Here is a 17,049-nt window from a genome sequence, read left to right on the forward strand (position 1 = left end):
TCAGGTATTGTGTGTGCCTGAAGGACAGAGAAATGCTGGGCTTTTCTAGCACACTCTTTCTAATTGCGCATCCTGAAATGCGGCCTTTCTCTAGGAAACCCTTTATACGGAGAGTTCTACTTTATGACAGCAGCTTGACTTGTTGCCAGAGAAGCTGGAAATGAAGGAAGTTTAAGATAAATATCAATGGTGATTTTTTTTTCTTGGTCATTCTCTGTGTCTTTTTTTTTTTTTTTTAACAGAAAAGTCATATGCTCATATCCTACCTTGTCCCAACAGAGGGTCAATTACAACCAGTTGGCTGTAAATCCAATCCAAGAAAAACACTGAGAGAAGGAACTGTAGCAATAGATACTAAGGGTCTCTAGAATCACTATAAATGTCAAGAACGTGTCAGCTGTGAACTCAGGGCCTTTAAACGATATTTTAGGACCCAGCCCCAATGAATAAAATATAGCCAGGCATTTTTGTTTGGTTAGGTTTTATTTTTCTTTTTCAGGAATTCTTTTAAGGTTAAAGTCATAGTTAAAATTTCATAAATAACATGATTAAAAGTTCATTAGGAGGCTGTGATAATCAAATTAAACAGTAGGTTTGGCTAAGTTCTTTCCCACCCAAGGTTTTAAGACCATGATACACCCCCTATTGTGGACCAAAGCAATTTTTAACATTCACACCCCTCCCTCCAATATCTAAAGAAGAAACAGCATATGTTAAGAGAGGGATATTCACAAAGTAAATGGCAATAGTAATAATTACCTTTCAGGAATCAAAAAGAATCTTGGAGGTGGCAGCCCTTGGGGAAGCTTTTTGACATCTACACCTTAACCACTGTACATATAAATAGTTTTGAACACCAAAAAAGTTAAGGGGACTTGATGTGCGAAGGAGAACAAAGATTCCATATTGTAGCAATAGTTGCTCACTTCCTGGGGAGAGCAAATGGCAAAGCAAGCATTTTTTTGGCCCTTCATCCAGGTGAGAACTGAAATCTAATTTCTTCATCCTGCATATACATACAATATGAAATATGATCATTTAGGAACAAAAGCAGTAAAGACTCCTTGCCACATGGTAGTAATTTCTTTAAAATAAAAAAATATATTTTTGCATTCTCTGAGACGTTTGTCTTCTATCTACTAAGCTTCTTGAAGACATTCTGGCAATGTGTTAGAATTCTAGGTTTTTGTTTTGTTATTACCAAACTATGTGATATTTAGCAAGTAATTAAGCCTCTGTAGGCCTTGGTTCCTAATCTATAAATCAAGGTTGTTTAATTAAAGGTTTAGATGACCATTTCTAGCTCTTACATTCCAGAATCTATGAACCACATTATCCATTAAGCCTCAACCTTGGCAGTGAATCAGAATCAGCTCGGGAGCTTTAAAAATTACAGATACCTTGGCCCCATCCCACAGAGGTTCCAATTCAGTATATCCAATTCCACTCAGCTTCTGAGTGGAGTTTTTCAAAGTTCTCTAAAAGTAGATGTACAAGGTGAGATTGCAATAAACAGTTAACTCCTTGCTGGGTACTTCTGTGTTTCGAGATAGAGGAGCCTGATCTAATCAGTTGAAATGTGGTATAATATAAATTTTGAAACTTCCCATTTTGGCTTCTGTATCTTGGGTGCCATTCCTGTGAAACCCCCATTGTTTCATGCTGGCACAGTACAAACCTGTAAGCTTCTATATAGAAACTTACCAGTCAGATAAATGGCAGAAGAGTGTACATGCTAATTGTGACCTGTGAATGCTGTGACCTACGGAAGAAGCATATTCTATTCTATCTAGCTCATGAAATCACTGTAAGTGTAGAGATTCCTCAATAGTAAGGACTAATTAGGGGATAAAGAAGTATCAGGCAATTTTACATTTAATCCTTATATGTATATAATACATGAAAAACCAGATAGGCATCAGTGTTTCATTTTACAGATCAGGAAAATAAGGCTCAATGAGGCTTCCTTCTCTTACCTGAGACTACCCAGGTTATAGGTAGATAGGTATGTCTGATTTCAAAGCCTGTGATCTCCCCCACAAGGCCATGGAAGAAAGGCCATTCTGCACAAGCAAAACTTTTCAGGTGCTTTTATGGTCATCCTTACACAGCTCTATATAGTTGGAGGGCTAGCTATAGTATCCCCAGGCTCCCCTCCATAATTCAAGAGCTCTTTCCTTGAAAGTTTAGGAAAATACTGAAAAAGAATACTTGAGAACAGTCAAACCCATATGGAAGAACCATGGCAGAGACACAATAAGACCAGCTCTCTTAAACTCAACTGGAAGTAGCATAAATTGGTACTTTCTGAAAAGTAATTTGTCGATATATATCAGAAATCTTGATTACATTCACATCCTTTGACCTAGTACACCTAATTCTAGGAAGCTGTTCTAGGGAATAATTGTTGGTGTGGACTAACACTGAATAAAAATCATATTCTTTAGAACATTTTGTATAATAGGAAAAAAAGGGAAAAATCTAAATATTTACTGAAGGTGAATAGTTCACTATACTTAAGTACATCCATATGATGAAATATTGTAGAGCATCAAAAATAATGCTTATGAAGAGATTTTAATGAGGTGTGGAAATATTAATGCTATTATATGAAAAAAGATACAAAACTATATGGTATGATCTCAACTATAAAAATAAAGGATGTAAGCATTAAAAATTCTAAAATGTTAACAGTAGTTATCTCCAAGTAGTAGGGTTATAATTAAAGTTCATTTTCTTTATACTTTTATGCATTTAAGTTTTTTCTAAAATGACCATGAATTATTTTAATAAGTGGGATACATTAAAATATACTTGTGGAAAAAAAATGAATCATAAAGTTTGGTTAGGAAAAGAAGACTGGACAGAAATAAATTAGGAATAGTAGACCAATTCTAAATAATCTAAGCAAGCCCACTGAATGCCATTTACTTTGGTAGGAATCCATCTTCTCTGGGCTGTGTTTCTTCATGTTTCAAATTAGGGGACAGGATCAAAGGAATGTTAATGACCATTTTATCTTTAAGATTAAAAATGACTCTTATCATAACCTTTCTGTAGAGTCCATATTTTCTGATAAGAACAAAATAGAAGTGTTACCCAATAATTTCTGTAGTCTCACTTTTTTTTTCTCCTTTGAAAGGGTAACCAGACTGCAGCAGAAATTCCCACGGTGTTTCAAGGGTATTAATAATTTTGGTATATAGGGAAAGATCAATACAGATTAGCATATAGACACATAAAGTATGGCTGATTAGATACTCTGAAAGGCTCCATTACTTAGTACAGCTAAATCTGGATAAATTAGAAGCCTAACTTTCACAGCATTCCTGGGACTGCAAGAAATTGTCTTTAAGGAAGTCTTTAAGGGCAGAAACTAAGAAATAAAGAAACAAAGAACACCCCAACAGATAAATAATACAAAACAAAACAAAACAAAACAAACAGAATACCCCACCCTCCCCCAAACACATGAGAACTAAAATTAGAAAGGGGAGTGGGGCACCTGGATGGCTCAGTGGGTTAAATGTCTGACTCTTGGTTTCAGCTCAGGTCATGATTTCATGGGTTTGTGAGATTGAGCCCCACATCTGGCTCTGTGCTGACAGTGTAGAACCTGCTTGTGATTCAGTCTCTCCCCCGCCCTCTGCCCCTCCCATGCTCACGCTTTCTATCCCTCCCCCCGAATAAATAAACTTAGAAAGAAAGAGAGAGAGAGAGAGAGAGAGAGAGAGAGGAGAGAGAGAGAGAGAGAGAGACAGAAAGAAAGAAAGAAAGAAAGAAAGAAAGAAAGAAAGAAAGAAAGAAAGAAAGAAAGAAAAGGGAACAATAAATGATATGATCAAAAGACTTAGACTGAGGCTTGCTATAACATCAGATTGCTAACCTAAGATTTCTGGATTAACCAGGATCCTGTGTAGGAGAGTTTACACAATGTCACACTGGTTGTGCCTTAGACTCCTCATAGAAAGAAACCCAAATCCTCTTCATAGGAAAGCAACCTCACTGTAGCCCTTTGGGATTCCCACAGATAAAATCCAATTAAATGAGTTCATAAGGATCAGCCAAGCAACCAAGTGGGTAGAAGCTCAGGAGGGTCAGGGCATTGGCTATATACAGGGGGATAGAGTGAAACAAGTGAATGGACTGAGGAAAATTGTAATAAAATTTCTCACTTCTGGAGATGGATATTACTAATATGAAAAGGAAGAGTACAGAATGTACCAATGTGTCATTGGATTAGAATTGCAGATATTAGTGTGAATGCATGATGTCCAATAGGTAGATATATAGATAGATGATAAATTTAGAAATAAATATAAAAGTGTGTATAAATATAAATGGGTGTATAAACAGATTCCTATGCATGTATGCACATACTTGTATTTTGTTGCTCTGTCCACTTGAGAGTACCTAAGAGACCTTAGTAGTAAAGAACACACATAATACTGAGATCATGGTTTCTAAATGCCATTTTTCACTAAAAAGAATTAGGGCTCCTTAGAGAAATAGCTGGTTTCAGGTTTGGGGCAAGAATAGTATAAGATAAGCTTGAATGTCTTAGAACATAAGGACATATTCAAAGAATGATGAGGACATGTGAAAAGAATATATAAAACAGTTTGAAGGGGGCTCTTATTAGCCAAATCTGGGACACTTTGAGCACTAATAATAGTAATGGTTTATATCACATTGAATAAAATAGGAATTCAGAGTTTTCACTGTATAAATAAATAGATACATAAATAGACATAAGAGAGGTTTTATGTAGGATGTTATTAAATGTAGCAGAAGAATAACTGGAAAATTATAGCTGCTATTGTACTAATAATTAATTCAAAAAACATCTGTATGTATTAACAGTTGACATTGTGTGCCTCCTGATATATTCCCCTGAGGTAACAACATGATAATTTTAGAATCTGAATCTTATTAGGAAGAAGCATCATAAAAACCCGAACTGAGATGTATTCTATAAAACCACTGACCTATAATCTTAAAAAATGATAATATCATGAAGGTCAAGAAAGGACTGAAGAATTATTTGAGATTGAAGGACACAGAAGAGACGTAGGAACTAAGTGCATTGTGTGATTCTTGATTGTATTCTTTGCTATAAAGTACATAATTAGAAACTCTTAGAATCTTTGGGTGAAGGGTTTAAGGAAATTCTTTGTATTATTCTGGTAATTCCTCTTGAAGTTTGAATTTATTTTCAAATAAAAAAAATTTTTTTAATGTTGCACAATTTTAGAAATTCACCAAATAAGGAATGGTACCAATGAAAACAAAGATGTAAATCCACAAGGATTTTAGATATTTGAATTATAAAATTCAAAAAGCTAAAATACTGTTATACAGTGTTTAAAGAAATAAAAGATGGGATTTGAGAAGTACACAAAAAACAAGAGACTTTTAAAAACTACTATTCAGGTTGGAAAAAGAACTAAATTTAACTTGTAAAAATGAAAAAATTGTTGGTGTCAAAAATCCAATGTACAAGCCAAACAGAGGATCAAAACATTGAAAAGAATGTAGTGAACTGGAAGAAAGAGCTAAAGAAATGATCAGAATGTGTGGCTCAACAAGACAAAGAATTGAAAGTAGAATTAAGAAGTTAGGAGACATTGAAAATGCAATGCAGAGGTCCACTATACATCTAATAGGATGTTCAGCTGATATTCTAAGGAGAATGGAGGAACAGCAATATTAAAAAGGATAACTGATATTTAAAATTTTTTAATGTTTTATTTTTGATACAGAGACAGAGCTTGAGTGGGGGAGGGGCAGAGAGAGGGAGACACAGAATCGGAAGCAGGCTCCAGGCTCTGAGCTTATCAGCACAGAGCCCAATGTGGGCCTCCAACCCATGAACATGAGATCATGACCTGAGCCAAAGCTGGAGGCTTAAATGACTGAGCCACCCAGGTACCCCAAGATAACTGATGTTTAAAGCAGATGAAATATATAATGACACAAGTAAAGGTAGCACTACCATATACCATTTTTCTTCTCTTTAAATAGACACTTTATTATATCCACAGGTGATAAAATCCCAGAACTACTGTTAGACATCGAAATACAGAACCTGTTTTGAGCTTGTGCAACTGCAGCATGGTTCTGTCTATCTTCCTGTCTGGATAAGAGCCCAATCGTTCTGGGCGTGCAATGCCACCATACCTGTCCTCATTTCCAGCAGCCTCCTTTTCATTCAATGAGTACAATTCGTTCAATCTGCTCTTGTCTAGATTGAACTCTAATTTGGTATCTGTTCAGACTTTGGTCACTTCATCCATTACTTTTTGTTTTAATTGATGTAGTTTGAGGTTTATTTTCTCATTTTCCATTTTTAGGGCTGAAAATTCACTCTTTTCCAAAATAATTGTATCTTTTTGGACATTAGCAATCTGAGAATTTATTTGCTGAACAGTGATCTCCTGCTGCGTCTTGTGACCATATTCTTGTAGATGATATCCAAGTTGGCATCCGTGATCTTGAAAAATGCAGAGACAAGCAGATTTTTTAAAAAAGCTGTACATAGACATAGCATAATAAAACTACAGTGTACAAAAGACAGAAGATCATATGGTAATTCTGTTTTTAATTTCGTGAGGAACCTCCATAGTATTTTCCACAGTGGCTGTACTAGTTTACATTCCTACCAGCAGTGCATTATCAAATGATCCAGAAATCACTACTGTGTACTTATCCAAAGAAAAGGAAAACACTAATTCAAAAGGATATATGCACCCCTGTGTTTATTGAAGCATTATTTACAACAGCCAGATTATGGAAGTGGCCCAAGTGTCCATTGATAGATAAATGGATAAAGAAGTTGTAGTATATATTTTACACACACACACACAAACACACACAAACACACACACGCAGAGGAATAGTATTCAGCCATAAAAAATAATGAAATCTTGCCTTTGCAACAACATGGATGGATCTAAAGAATATAATGCTAAGTGAAATAGCTCAGTCAGAAAAAGGCAAATACTATATGATTTCGCTTCTATGTGGAATTTAAGGAACAATTCAAACAAAGGAAAAATTTGATAAATCAAAAAAAGACTCAACTAAAGAGAACAAACAGAGGGTTACAGAGGGGAAGTGGGTGGGTGGATGGGGGAAAGAGGTAAAGGGGATTGAGGGCACACATATTGTGACAAGTGAAGTATTTTGTAGAATTTTGGAGTCACTATATTGTACACCTGAAGCCAATATAACAATGTGTGTTTACTATACTGGAATTATAAATAATTAATTAATTTTTAAAAAGACAAAAAGAAGAACTTAAAAACAGATAAAGAGAAAAAGACAACATCTAAAAAGAAATGATAGTTGGATAACAGATTTCTCAACAGCAGGGATGGAGGTCAGGGAATAATGGAGAACATTCTTTTACAATGTTGTCAACCTAGAATTTTGTAACCAGCAAAAATATAATAATGAGTACAAAATAAAGATATCTTCAGATGAAAACAAGAGTTTATCTCTAGTAGTGTTGTGGCTGACATACACTCTCAAAATTTATATATTGAAGCCCTCACCCCAGTTTGTCAGAATGTAATTTTATTTGGAGATAGGATCTTTAAAGGGGTAATTAAGTTAAAATGAGGCCATTAGGATGGGCCCTACTCCAAACTGGTTTCCTTATAAGAAGAAGAGATTAAGAGATAGAAGGAGAGATGCCAGGGTATATATGTGTCTAGAAGTATAGCCATATGAGGACAAAAAAATCAGAATGTAGTCATCTGCAAACCAAAGAAAGGGACCTCAGGAGAAATCAACACTGCCAGTACTTTGATGCTGGACTTCCAGCCTGTAGAACTGAGAGAAAGTAAACTTCTGTTATTTAAGCCACCCATTCTTGGGTATTTTGTTATGGAAACTCTAGCAAACTAATATAAGTAGGTTTTTCCATTTACCAAAAGAACTTTAAGAGAAACAATTTATACTATTATGGAGGAAAATGATCTTATCAGAAAGGTTTGAATGAAAGAAAGAATGTTGAGCAAATATTGGTAAATGTTTAAATAAACATTGTATAAAATAATAGTAGGCTCTGAACACCTGGCTGGACAAACCATGACTTGAAAACCAGATTCTCTAGTTATTTCTGTTTCATTTCCTTGGTCTACCTTTGCTGCAATGCAATGTTAAGGATATTTGCGAGTCCAATATTCTCTGAGTACTAAGGAGACTGCAGTAACTATGCAGCCAGTGTGATGTTGGTGGTGCTATTTAGCAAGTCACTCAAGACCATTCAGGAGGACGAGAGTGAGGGGCCTGAGTCAGATGCTTCTCTCCAAGGGAAGAGTCCCTCTTCATTGTCAACTTTGGAGAATTTGGGTTTGATTTTCTTGAGTGTGTCCAGTTTTTCCATTATATTCTTCAATTGTATGTCAGTTTTAAACTTGATCAGCTTTATCTGAAGTTATAATTACATGAGCTGATAAACAAGCAAAAATAAATAATAAATTGTCCTCTTTTCATTTTTTTAAAAACATTTATGTATTTTGAGAGAGAGCACATGCCAGAGTGCCAGAGAGAGAGAGAGAGAGAGAGAGAGAGAGAGAGCGCCCAAGCAGGCTTGGTGCTGTCAGCACAGAGTCCAGCGTGGAGCTTGATCTCAAGAACTGTAAGGTCACATGACCTGAGCTGAACTCAAGAGTCAGATGTTTAACTGACTGAGCTACCCAGGCACCCCAACTCTTCATTATTTTTTAAGAGATCATCAAACAATACAATACTTTACTCCTTTTCTTACCTCTCTTAAGCTTGACCTATACATACATGGGATCATTTCCTCTGGACAAGTCCCAATTGGGTGAGGCAGTATGATTTCTTTGAGTATATAGGGATCTTCATCTGTTTGAACTATATATTTATTAATCACTTACCTGTGTAGGTACTAAAGTGTCTGGGCAGCCCTGATTAGATCCCAGAGAGGAAAGGAAACTCTGAAATGTAATACCTCCCTTTTGGGGGGCACATTATTTCATGCTCTTTCCCTTTAGTTTTTGTCTTTCTTACAATATCATAACCAATTTCATATAATACCAGAGTCATTGCAATTCTTTGTTTAAAACATTATCCCTTAAATTACCTTGAGGGGTCAAATGAAAGGAGAGCTGATAGATTATTATATAGAATCCAACTGAGTTTGCCATTATTCTTAAGTTACTAGTAATGTATTTCTCTTAAATATATGGGGTAAGAAAGGCAGAGATAATATTAACCTATGAGGCTTGGATTTTTTGTCCATTTTTTTAATGCTATATACTAACCCCTATGCCAGTGTCTGGCATAAGTAGGTATCCCTCAAATTTGTGAAATAAATAAATCAGACTATAATATCCAGACTATTTTTTTAGTTTTTTTTTTATTTTAAATTCAAGTTAACATATAGTGTAACAGTGGTTTCAGGAGTAGAATTTAGTGATTCATCACCTACCTATATACCCAGTGCTGATCCCAACAAGTGCCCTCCTTAATGCCCATCACCCATTTAACCCATCCTATCACCCACTTCCCTATGTTTTTTCCTTTCCATATCTGATTTTAGATTAAAACAAAGAGAAGGACACAAAGCTTCACCGAAAATGGCACCCCACAAGTATATAATGTCTAAAAGACTTTTATACTATGTTTCAGAGTCTTATATTTAAGAGTTTTGAGGGAGACACCTGGGTGGCTCAGTCAGTTGAGCGTCCCACTTCAGCTCAGGTCATGATCTCATGGTTCTTGAGTTTGAGCCCCGTGTTGAGCTCTGTGCTGACATCTCAGAGCCTGGAACCTGCTTCAGATTCTTTGTCTCCCTCTCTGCTCCTCCCCCACTCACACTCTGTCTCTCTATCTGTCTCTCAAAAATAAACATTAAAAAAACCTCTTGCATGTCAAATGAAAAGAAAAATAGTTTTCTTTTTAAAAATATAGATACTGAAGTCTATAAATATTTACTATGAGATGAAAAGTTAAATGTTTGTTTTAGAGCATTATTCAGCCATACTTTATGATGGTTATTAGCCATTACTTGGGCCTATTTTGAAAAAAAATCAGAGGCAATTAGTGTCTTTAATATAGATTTGGAAAAGCAAAGCAGTATAAACAAGTGTGTTCCCTTAAATAAGGAGAATATTACTTAGTAATATATATCTGCATTAGCCAATGTAAAAAACTACTTAAAATGTATTGGAATCTCTGATGGCTAAAAATTCTATTGTTCATACACTTTTGTGTTTATTTTTTAATTTTACTCCTTGTTTCATGCAAGCAAGCCCAACAGGATGAAAATAAAGTTATTGTGTTGTGATGTATGAGTAATAATTTACTATTTTTGTGCATTTGAGTCAATTCGTTAAGGAGTGTCCGCACTAAGAATGATACTATGAATAATATACAATGAATAATTTGAATTATTAAATGAGTCACACTTTCTGTGACAGCATATTTGAAAACAATTTCCTCATGGCATACATTCTTTCAAAAGGAGTTAAAAAGATTCTAAAATCAGTTATAATGTTAAATTTGGTGCTGAACTTTTACTGTTGCCTCTAAGCACTAAGATGATATAATATTGGTGGTAACAGACATTCTCTATGTTTTACAAATACTTTCCAGAATATTTGACAATATAGGGTCACTACATTCATACTATAAAGGGTGCATCACCATAGGGATGGCCAATAGAAAACTTACAAAGTGTTGTTTGCGTGACACCAAAACCATCATTCAGTTCAGTAAAAATGCAAGACGTAAATTCAGTTTACACATCAGCCTGTTGGGTATCAAGTAGAGCAAATATTCAGTTCAGTGTCTTTTTTAAATAGTTGTCATTGTATATACCCAGCTCCTGCCTTAGTAAATAAAGAGAAGACAACACACCCTCTTCCTCTGTAATGGTCTCATCCTACATGTCAGAAAAAAAATGTCAGTGATCTTAGAGCTAAGTGTGTGTAGGCATTCTATTTTAAAATTTTACATTATATTAGATTTTATACTCAGGTATGAGTATCATTATGAGATAGAATTTATACTTATTTATATACATGTATATACATTTATTATTTATATACAGAGAAGTATTATCTATCAAAATAGCCATCTTAGAATTTTTGCAGCAGTTCTTCCTGCCCAGAAAATCTTTGTTATAGCTTTAGAACCAGTTTGAGTCACAGAAGAAAACAACTATATAGTATACAGTTACTCGTATAGTACCTTTATAATCATATCTTGATTTTAACCAAATGGTATCCTGCTTGATCATGGTATTGCCCATGGTTGCCTCCAGATGACATTTGAATATTTTCAAAATTCAAATTAATTCTCCAAAGAAAATCTTTCTGACCACTGAGGAGAGTATTAAAGAAAAAGGAGAAGAAAAGAAAAAAACCTCTGAGGGCATATCCAAAAGAATTCCTTTAATGCCAAGCGCACAGAGAATGCTAGTGATATGTATTTGTCTTAACAAGACTACTACTTCAAAGGAGACAAAATATGTTTCAATTTTGAAAGTTAAGTAATATCTTTATATTTTAAGCATCAGCTTCTCTCTTTGGGAATGCTGTGGGGTAGGGATAATAGTGTATAATAACTGTGCTATATAGTTGATAGGATCTAAGAAAACAAATTTTATTAGAAGACACTGCTTGCATTAGAACATAGAGAGCGTTACATTGTAACTTTCCTCAAAGCCTGTCTTGCTGTAAGAGAGGAGAGGTAGCAAAACAATCATTTCCCAGAGAGTTTGGGAGAGGCAGCAGCAGCTGTTCCAGAGCTCAAGCTCCCCACCAGTGTTGGTGGATCATTTTTAGGGAGAATCTGTATTATTTCTGGTGGTGATGTAGCAGACATTTTTAATAAAAACTTTCCTGAAAATTGTTTTTTTTATTTGTTGAAACACTTGAGCATTTACCGTGTGCTAGTGGGTCTGCAAAGCAAAGAAAGTAAGACAATCCTTCTCTGATCAATAAAAAATGTCTCATTCATATCAGGAAAAGGAAGAAAGTGTTCATTTAAAAAAGTGAGCCAAATCTCCTCCTTCCATATTACAAAACCAAAACATTGAAGATATATTGGGCAATGGATCACTAGGTCAGAAAAATAAACTAAAGAAGGAAGATGAAACAAATAATTGAGGTTAGAAAAAAAGTAATACCTTGAAAGCAAATTCCTAAGTAGAGAAGTATATCATGTTTAAGAGGAAATACAGGTCATGTACACATTTTGTCTTCCATGTACACAGAGAAAACTTATGATCTGAAAAGTTGTGAATAACATTTACTCCAAAGTACATGTGTTCTGGCTGAGAAAATGACTTGAGAGGCTGTGATGACGATTAGCTAGTGGGAGAGGGGACTCGAGGACTTGCATCCAACAGGGAGGCCAGAATAGATAACTAGTGCCTTTCACACAAGCCTGTCAAAGCAGGAGGATCAACTCACATAGGGCGGCAAGTGGCAACAAAGTAGGGAGAGAATAGGCGAGGTGCAAATCCTGAATGAAAGTTGGTTTCCCCTGAGACCAAATCTGCTGGCCCACCTGGTGCCTCCAGAGTGACTCAGCAATTTCCAAGAGCCCTCTCTTGAATCACCCTCACCCTGGGGGTGAGGGCCTTTCCGCAGCTTGGTAGCAGGATTGGGGAGATGCAAATTCTCTCACCTTATCCTGACCCCACATTGTACAGGCCCTTTGCGTTTGAATTTTTCATCTACAGGCCATGGCTTGTTCTTAAGGAACCGCTGATTATTTAATTTCAGTGATGCCTAAAATATGGGCTATACAAAATCAAATGATATTCTCTGCAACAAAGAGAGAGGAGTCTGAGAAGTGACTGTGTAGCTTGTAGCTGTGAGCCTTGTGAAGATACTTGATAGGGGTTAAGGTTTGCCCAACCCAATTACTCAAGTCCTTAGGAGACATTCTGACCACTCCTTGCCCTGAACCGATCTCAACGTTTTTATGTTCTCATATGACATGTACACATGACGGGACCCCCACCATTTGTTGGGGACCTGCCTACAATCATTTCATGGGCTCACTGCATGTTCTTTCTCTCCTATGCTGCGTGATTGGTGGTCTGCTCTACACTGTGCAGATGTTCTCCTGTGCTATTTCATGATTATTTTTCAAGTGGCCTCTTAGTCAAGGGATGGCAGGTCAGCACATGGAAACATCTGCTCTTACCATTTTTCTAAGCAAACAGCAGATGGCATTGCTGCTGTCCTTTTGATCTGGAACAAAAATTCCCATGGCTGAGGTGTTGGTTTACATTGATGCTGCCTGGCAAGGGACTGCCTGAGGGGTTGCCTCCCCCAACAGTAGCGCTGCTTACAGATGTTTTCTCTGCAACTCACATTTTTTGTTTGTTTCTTCCTGTGACTCTACTTCTGCAGGGTGTCTTGAACTTTGATTCTTCCTCCTGTGACTATTGCTTGATTGCTTCACTGTTACCAACCACCGTCCCCGATTTCCTCCCGATTTTCACCTGTTGGGATTCTATTAGCGTTGCCAAACGGGAACCAGTAGAACTGTCGGTCCGTTTCACGTCAGGATCTGTACACCAGCTATGTATGCGTCACACACTGACCAAGTTTATCAGAAAATAGACCACTAAGCTTTTTCTAAGTGCTTCCATAGTCAAACAAAACCATCTTAAAATTACATTTTAACAGTTGGATTTGTGAAACTGTCATGTATGTGTTAAGTTTGTACTCGCTGAACTGCAAATATACAAAGGAAATTTCTTGAACTTTGTTTTCTAGAAGAACTGTTAGTATGTTGCAAGACAAAAAAATCTTCCTTGCATTTTTCCTTGATTTATACTGGATTTCTAATATGTATTTTTTATTGTAATGTAACATTTGGTCATCTGCTGTGCTTTCTCGTTCTCTAGTATCTTTCTTTAGTAGGTGACTCTTTTCTGACGTCATCAATCATGTTCTTTATGTATGTTTTTCCTTCTTCTGCCTAGTCTTGTGTGTCCTGTCAGAAGTTCCAGGAAGTTTCAGTCTCCTCATCGGTAAAATAGGATGATTATTGACCCAGGTTGATCATTTCCTTGCTAAAATGTTGGGTACTATTACTATTTCTTTCTTACTGTAGGCCCAAGCTTGGTTGCCTTTCATTATACTATTTGGTTTCTTGTTTTATATATTTAAATTCTCCATCTCTGCATTAGTTATTTTATATCTCTAGAGAACTACATATTCAGGTATAGTTCTTGGAACTTTTTTTGTTTTACTTAGGATAAATATTATAGCTTATTGGCTCAAAAATCCCCACGTTCACACTCGTCCCTTTAACATGGTATGGTAATTACCACATTTAAAAATTTATTCTAATCTTTGCCTTTGGTTATAGGCAAAACAAACAGAAAACCCAGTGTTATAAACTCTCACAAAGAGACTGAAATAGATTGAAGCATGCTGCTGAGTCCCAGGCCTCTCCATGTATCCCCCATCCTGCTCACTCTTCTGTCAGAGCCCCACCCCAGCAGATCTGCACTGTCTAACGGGACAATACGGCAGGCATGAATAACTGTGTGCTGCCTTGCTTTTATGTATCAGGTGGCCAGGCTATGGTAGCTCCACTGAATTTAAGTTTAATGCAGCTACTGATATCTGTTTACTTTCTCGCAAATTTAGATTTCAAAATGGCCCAATGTTTTAGGCTGTGCAATTTTTCACAGCAAAGTATTTGAAGGCTCAGGAAATAGCTTTCAGAATATTCAGCAGCCACTAATTGTGAGTAGAAAAAAAGGAAACAATACACGTGCCTTCTGTTTGTTTGGTTTGTTCTGGCACCACAATTTAGGACCTATAATTTGTCCCCAAGTTGCTGAAGCAAAAATCGTGATAAAACAATTCTGCTTCCCTTTATACCCCTCAATGCAAAAAAACAAAACAAAAAACTATTTGTAGGGAAAAAATGGTTTTGTACATGGGAAGGAACAGTATAAATGAAAAACTTACAGATAAGGATTAGCTCTGTCCCTCACCTCTTTAAAAAGCTTATATGAATATTCAGTCAAAACCATCAGGGTTATCTCCCTTGAAATGTTATCTGTACGATTTCCAGGTAGACCACAGGACTCTGTGTACTGCCTTGGGATGTCCTCAGAAGCCTCTGTCATTGGTCAGGTAAGAGAGTAAAATGGAAGAAAGAGGGATGGAAGAAACTATTTAAACTTTGTCTTCTTTACATGTGCCTCCTGTTTTTTAAGACAGGTTTTCAAATGTAGAAGAGTTGTCAAAAGGAAGGTCTTGGTACATGCCACTCTTTCAGAATTACATTATCAAATAAAAAGGGAGGAGCAGAGGGGGTATTTAAGAGAAAGTGTGACTCATGTTTCTAACAAGAAAAGGCAGTCACCAACTTTGTGTGGAAACAATGCAGGAGCACGTCTTTTAACGTCTAAGTCATTCTAGAAGTTGGGATTACCAAGAGTCAGTAAACTTTAAATACTGGTGATTCGTTTACGTAACACAGGAAAAACAAATCTCCTTCTATCTTTCAGACAAATATTTCTGGTGAGCCCATCCCAGTGTCCTTTTATTTTGTTTCCACTCAACTCCTATGGAGTTTGTCAAATCTTCTTATTAAAATGCTACTATTCCCACTACACCCCCTAGTCCTGCCATATGTAGCCTAAGGTATAAAGCAGTCCCAAAGAAAGTCTTACCTATTCTTAGCTTTTTTCCTAATTCAGGCCCACATTTGACTTCATCCTTGTAAATTTGATTTTCCATACTTCCTTCTTCTGTCCTAGTTATGTTCCTGATCTTCATTCATTCTCTGAATGTGTTCCCTTGCCCAATTTCCTTTTCCCCTTTCCCTGTGAGCACTCAGATTATTTCTCCATTTACTTTGTTTAAAACTTACTTTACAATACAATTGGATCTCTTTAACTATATGTTTTAATTTATAATACTTTAATTCTCCTAGTGAAAACCTTTCTTCTTAGTTATATGATACTTTCTGAATCAGTGAATCGGTCACTTTTCAACTCTAGGAAATGGACTCCAAAATTGGCCCTGGCCTCTCTTCTTAACCCAGATCTATCTTCCTCATCCTCTGTTGAATATCCGTACATCAGTATCCCTTCAATGCTATAAACTCATCATGTCCCTGTTTTTGGTAATGGAACTACTCACTCATCCTACTCTGCAAATTTGGTTTCTTCTTCACCGTATCCTTTTCCTCTTGTCCCACATTCAAGTGGTCACCACATCCCATTGCATGGGCCTCGGGATGTTTCTTACGTCAATTTGCTTAGTTCCATGTTCATGTCACTGCAGTCCGCACTCCTCTGGTCCTCCACTGCTCCTGACTTAGAACTCATCTCCTGCCGTTACTTTCACCACCACTACATGTACCACCATCAGCTTCCCTGCCTCCTGCCACATCCAACCCATTTCACACATGACTACCAGAGTTTTCCTCTTCAAGTGTGGCTCTAGCTGTTGTTTATTTCTGCTCCAAGTCTTTCAGTGCCTCTCTACAGTCTCAGAAGAAATTTGACTCCTTTTTTGATGGTTAAGATTTTCCACATTTTAGCCCTATTTATTCTCCCATCCTTTCCTCCATGCCTTCCATACTCACATACTCCAGGCATTTTGGATTTCTCTGAACTTGCTCTGCCCTTAAGTTTCTTTCTATTGCATTTTTTTCATGTTACTTTGGCTTTGGTCTCTTTAAATCTGCCTCCCCAGTTTCTGCCTGGCAAGTTACAGGTTGTTCTTCAAGGCCTACTCAAATACCACCTCTTTATAAAGCCATCCTTGATTCTGCTACATTGCCTCATCTGCCTGCTGGCTAGTCTTCACTTGTTCTTCTGTTCTAGTGTGTCAGCCTTTGCCTACCCTTACAGCTTATTATGTTTCTTTCTTTCTCTTTGGCTAGAATTTAAGATCCATAAGGGACCCAGGGGGATCCTTCCATGAGGAAGGACCCTTTACCTTATTCGTATGTTCTCCGTGGTGCCCAGAATAATCCCTTTTACTTGCTTGGTGCTATATATATATATATATATATATGTGT

At 36.6% G+C, this 17,049-nt stretch overlaps 1 protein-coding gene across 1 annotated transcript in view; it reads left to right on the plus strand.

Moving 5' to 3' along the window:
• SLC25A21 (solute carrier family 25 member 21) overlaps positions 1-17,049 on the plus strand; it is a 490,980-nt gene that overhangs the window by 171,070 nt on the left and 302,861 nt on the right. The window lies entirely within an intron of this gene.

Source organism: Suricata suricatta, chromosome 9 (genome assembly GCF_006229205.1).
Source record: "Suricata suricatta isolate VVHF042 chromosome 9, meerkat_22Aug2017_6uvM2_HiC, whole genome shotgun sequence".
NCBI lineage: Eukaryota > Metazoa > Chordata > Mammalia > Carnivora > Herpestidae > Suricata > Suricata suricatta.